The following is a 6,016-nucleotide window of genomic DNA, read 5'->3' on the forward strand; positions in this document are numbered from 1 at the left end:
AGCATCCCCGGTGGGTCCACAGCGCAAATACACCCAGCCCCTGGCTCCACAGAACTCACCGTCTGGTGGGCTTGTTCCCACCCCTTCACGGTTCTGATAAGGAACCAGAGGCTGATTTGAATCTCAGCTCCGGCACTGAGTAGCTGTGCGACCTTGGGCAAGTCACTTAACCTTTCTGTGCTTCAGTTTCCTCATGGGTGGAATGAGTCTGATAATAATCAAACTTCTGTCCCAGGATTGCTGTGAAAATTAAGTGAGCTAATATATGTAGGAAGTATCGGGTACATAGCAAGGGCTCCCTCTCACCGGTATTCCAGTGAGCGGAATGGGGCTCAGAGGAAGAAAAGCCTGAAAACTCACAAGTGTAGCAATGCCACGCTTACTTTCATTGTTTTTCAGAAGCGAGATGGAGACGAGGCTGCGCAGCAAAATGGGGAGGATGGCGGCTGTGGGCTCTACGGCGATGGTGGCAGTGGAGGACGCCTTCCAGAAGCTTTTCGGCTTCTACCTACAGAGCCGCCCCAGGGACCACAGGCCTGGGAGGGGACACCGACTTCCCACCAGCTCACACCCACGGCACAGGGCCTGGTGCCCACAAGGTGGTCAAGTCTTAGCTAAATGTGTCCCTAGTCAGTGACCTCAGTGACAGAGCAAGACTTCAGCCAGTCAGCAAGCGGTGAGCCTTTGGGCTGCAAGGCTATCTTGGATCTCTTTTTATCCCACACTCCTTCCCAGGTTACCAGTGGCACTGCATAAAGCACTGCCTCTAAGTCAGCGGTCTCCAGCCTATTTGGCACCAGGGACTGGTTTCACGGAGGACAAATTTTCCACAGACCAAGGTGGGGAGGTATGGTTTGGAGATGATTCAAGCAGTGAAAAAGTGAAAATGTTAGTCACTCAGTCATGTCCAACTCTTTGCGACCCCATGGGCTATAGCCCACCAGGCTCCTCGATCCATGGATTTCTCCAAGCCAGAATACTGGAGTATTCCTTTCTCCGGGGTATCATCCCAACCCAGGGATCGAACCCAGGTCTCCTGCACTGCAGGCGGATTCTTTACCACTGAGCCACCAGGGTACATCACACTTATTGTGCACATTATTCAATTATTATTACATCAGCAGCCCCCCGCCCCCGCCCCGAGATCATCAGATGTTAGATCCCAGAGGTTGGGGACCCCTGCCTAAGTTATATTCATATGACTAAGGAAGAGACCCAAGATTTGTGGGAACATAGCAAAGAGTTTCAAAGGTATAAAGAAGTGAGTAAATGGAAATCTCAAAGTTTAAGTGACCCTAGGCTACCATTACTTTAATGACCTGACTTCGACTTGACTTTCCTTTCAGAGTAAGTGGCTGCTGATTATGTATTTCAGGGTTTTGAGCTGAAGCCATGACATGTTATCTGGCCAGGGCTTTTTCAATTTTTTGGAAATGCCAGTTCATGGGTTTTGCTCATTTTTCTCCTAAGTTGTTTATCTTTTCTTATTGATCCATAGGGGATCTTGATACCAACTCTGTGCTTACATCTTTTCCCAAATATGGCTTGTCTTTTCACTTCCTTTAAGGTGTATTTTGGGAAATAGAATTTTTTTATTGGAGTGTAGTTGATTTAAAATGTTGTGCTAATTTCTGCTGTACAGCAAAGTGATCAGTTAGTTGTACATATACATACGTGTGTGTGCTCAGCCACTTCAGTCGTGCCCGACTCTTTGAGACCCCATGGACTGTAGCCCACCAGGCTTCTCTGTCCATAGGGATTCTCCAGGCAAGAATGCTGCCATACCCTCCTCCAGGGAATCTTCCCCACCCAGGGATCGAACCCAAGTTTCTTGTGGCTCCTGCATTGGCAGGTGGATTCTTTATCACTACCACTGCCTGAAAAGCCCACATGTACATATAGCCACTCTTTTTTTAGATTCTTTCCCCATATAGGTCATTACAGAGTATTGAGGAGAGTTCCCTGTGCTTTACAGTAGATCCTTATTAGTTAAACTGAATCTATATAGTGGTGTGTGTATGTCAATCCAGTCTCCCATTTATCCCTCCCCTCCCTTTCCCCCTGGTAACCATGCTTGTTTTCTGCATCTGTGACTCCCTCTCAAACCCAAATTAGCATGTGGTCAATTGTATCCATCTTTTCATCATGGTTAACACTTTTTTGATGTTTTCTTTAAGGGTTCTTTCCCCACTTTGAAGTCAGAAAGATGTTAATCTATATTTTCTTCAAACAGTACTAAAGGTGTGCTTTTGACATGTAAACCCTTAATTCATCTAGAGCTGATTCTTGTTTTTTGGGGTTTTGTTTTTATTTTTGGTTTTGGGTTTGTTTTTTTTTTTTTTTTCAGATTTTTGGCCACTCCACAAGGCATGTGGGATCTTAGTTCCCCAACCAGAGATTGAACCTGCACCCCCTGCAGTGGAACCCCGAGTTTTAACCACTGGGCCACCAGGGAAGTCCCTAGAGCTGATTCTTGAGTCCACTGTAAGGCAGAGATTCGAGTGGCCTTCTTTCCCACACGTGTCACCCGCTCCACATGCTGCCCCCTTCCCTGGTCTGCCAGCTTCCACTGTCATATACCAGAGTCCCACATATGTCTTCTCCTGCTTCCAGGCTCTCCTTTCCATTCCTTTGGTCAATTTGTTTATCCCAGTGACAAATTCCCAAACATGTGGGGATTTTTAAATTATATTTTTGGTATTACTAGCTCCACTTCATCGAGTTCAAAGAATGTGGTCTAATAGCAATTCTTTGCAATTTTTTTTTTTTTTTTTGAAGCTTGCTTTCTAATCTAGTCTACTGTCAGTTTTAAAAAATAGCCCTTAAGTGCTTAAGGAGAATCTCATTATGGGAGATAAAATTCAATTAATATCCATTACATCAAATCTGTCTCTTATGTCGTTTAGATCTTCTGTATCTTGGCTAGCTTATTCAGCTTTGCCATCCTTAATTAAGAGAAGCATCTGAGGGACTTCCCTGATGGTCCAGTGGCTAAGACTCCGTGTTCCCAATGCTGGGGATCCCAGTTCAATCCCTGGTTAGGTAATTAGATCCCATGTGCTCCAACTAAGACCCAGCAAAGCCAAATAAAATAATATATATATATTTTTTAATAAAAGAGAGAGAGAAGCATTTGAAACATCCCATGTTGCTAGAGGATTTGTCAGCTTCTCCCTAGTCTATCAATTTTTAAAAATCAGATTGGTCGAAGTAAACTTGCAGATGATAAAATTCACTTTTTAAATGATATGGATATCCACAACTACTGTCGCGAGGGAAGGGCAAAGGCTGCGGAGCCAAGAGAAGGCCCCATCCTAGCTTTTGAGGTAGGAGATAGATGGGGCCCCTGGGCTGGACAGCTGGTGTTTGTCAAGTGGAGCAAAACTGAAGCTTTGTTCTCACCCAGACACTCCAAGGACAAAACTAGTTGCGAAAGCTGAGCTCTGCTAAAGTAAAGAGATAAGGTGCCTGCTCCTGAGGTCAGAAAAACTTTTCCTGTCTGCACACGTGCGTGTGTGTAATGTCCAGGAAGGACACTGGGGAGCAGGAAAGAGCAGGAAGACTCCCTGGGGGTCAAAAAGGGAGGGGCACCCTCCATAATAAGCATGGAATGCACCCACAGGCCTCTGCTGTAGGGTCCAGCTTAGCAAGCAGTTGCACACTCATCTTGGGGAGGGTGCTAGGACCAGTCAGGTATAAAGAAAAAAATGAAAGAGCGGGCCTAATGTAAACAAAGACCCGGAAGGACTGTCCTATAGGAGTGATCTGAATCGCCTCTTTACCACGCCCCTCATTCAGGACACAAGCACTCCTCTCCAGGTGTGTGTCTCTGCCTTGCTTCCGTCTTAAATACACAAACTGCTTCTGTGTGCACTCCCACACCTTATGCTGTGTCTCTATTAATAACCTTTGTACCTGTTTTTACAGTTTTTGTCTTCTTGAAACATTCTTGCTTTCAAATGGGAGGAAAGAGCCAGGGTCACTTTGCATCTCACCTCCACCCCTGGGGACTAGGATTCCTGGTTTTCATCCAGGGTTACCCAGGTTCGATTCCTGGGCAGGGAACTAAGATCTCTCTTCAGGACCGCTCACTGCTATCTCTCCAAAATCAGCCTTACCGGTTAAGGGCAGCTCCTGGTCCAGACAGAGAAATCAGGAGAGGCAGCCAGACTGAGATCATTAGGGTGTGTTGTCATCTTTCTGCAAATGAAAGATCTGAGGGACAGTGTTCTAGGAGCTTGTACAAGGCCTGGAGGTGAGGAAGGACCTGCTCAGAGAACGTGAAGTAGTTGAGTATGGCAGGAACAAGGAGGACAAGGAAGGAATGACAGGTAGGAGCCCCAGGGCCTTTCGAACCCCAATGGGAAGTTTGACTATGAGGAAGGGGGAGAGTATGGAAGGGTGTCAGCAGAGAAAAACATGTCAGCTTGCAAGATGAAAGAATTCCCTCTGGCTTCTGAATAAAGCTCAGACTGGGAGTGGGAAGCCAGGGAGGGCTGTGGAGAGGAGAATGGAGGCCGGGTCTGGACCACGGTTGATGGGAGGGGTGCCAGAAGGCAGAGCCCTTGAGCATCCTGGTGGCAGCCTTGACTGGCAAGTGGAGCCCGGGAAGAGAAGCCCTGAGTGGAGCTCAGGACTCACCCAGGGGGCAGAGGGTTCCCCAGTTGGCACACAGTGGATAGATGTGAAGGGTGAAGACTGCACACCCCAGACCCCCGAGCCAGTGCTCCTTCCTAAGCAACATAAACTAAGCCTGTGAGCCACCACTGCTGAGCCCCCGTGCTACAACTACTGAAGCCCAAGAGCTCTAGAGTCTGTGCTCCGCAGCAAGTCACCACAGCGAGAAGCGCGTGCACAACTAGTACTAGTGCTCCACAACTAGTGTGCACATAGCGGAGACCCAGAACAGCCAAAAATTATATTTAAAAAAAAAGCATGTTGCCAGGCTTAGCAAAAGAACTAAAGAAAAAATAAGCAGATGGAGATCTACAGGGTGAAATTTGAATTTCAGATAAACAGTGAACTTTTTTTGTATCTGTCCCCCAGATCGAGCATCTTGTGCTTTATTGGACAACCCTCATTCAATACTCCTCCCCCCGTACACACACTATGCCTTTCTGAAAAAAAAAAAAAAAAAAACAGCAAAGCAACACAGAAACTGCTAGTCTGTGGCCTTTCTGGCATCGACTTGTCATCCCTCACCAGGTGCCTCCTCGGAGTCTCTGGCCCTGAGCAGCAGCCCTGCCCAGACACAACCCACACCATCTTCCTGCTAAGTCTGAAAGCCCCTGAAAGCTGCACCCGATGTGGAGTCCGGGCAAGGCCAGGACCTTGCTGGGAGTGAGAGGAGGACATAGAGGCCCGGCAAGGGCTCCCTCATCCCTGCCCCAACACCCAGCTGGGGCATTTCCAGAAAGTGGTCCCTGCCCAGAGCATGAACCCCAACTGGGCTCAGGGCCACATGCCTGGGGCTGTTTCCTAGAATTACTAGCCCCATTCCGTGTCACTGTGGCCACATCTTCCATTGGCAGCCCAGGCTTGGTAGGATCTAACAGGCCAGGTCCGGGCTGGGGTGGGGAGTGGGGAGGGAGCTCCCAGGCAAGGCCCTGCTTTACTGGGCTGCAGAGTCAGCCTGGGACACCCCTCCCTGGAGCTGCTGAAGAGAGGAGATGGAGATTCCCATGATCCTCGGGATCCTCATTGGAATGGGGACCCATCCCAAGGCCTGGGGAGCCTGGTACAAGCCAGAGATGGCCAAACCAGAGGAGCTCGGATAGGGGCTCACATCACCCTGATAGAGGCAGGGGGACACTCTGCCTGGAGTCAAAGTGGGAGAGAGACCTTCTCTGTGGGAAAATTGGAGCGATTTCATGGGAGACACGATAACTGAGCCCCTGAGAATTTCACTAGATCAGAGAATTGGGGAACGGAGGGGTAGGGTGATCAGTGGCAATGGCCTGGAGGCTGTGCCACATGGAGAAGCTTCCTAAAATGACCAAAGGCCAGCAAGGCTGGG

The sequence above is a fragment of the Bos indicus x Bos taurus genome, chromosome 18, assembly GCF_003369695.1.
Source record: "Bos indicus x Bos taurus breed Angus x Brahman F1 hybrid chromosome 18, Bos_hybrid_MaternalHap_v2.0, whole genome shotgun sequence".
In the NCBI taxonomy this organism is placed as follows: Eukaryota; Metazoa; Chordata; class Mammalia; order Artiodactyla; family Bovidae; genus Bos; species Bos indicus x Bos taurus.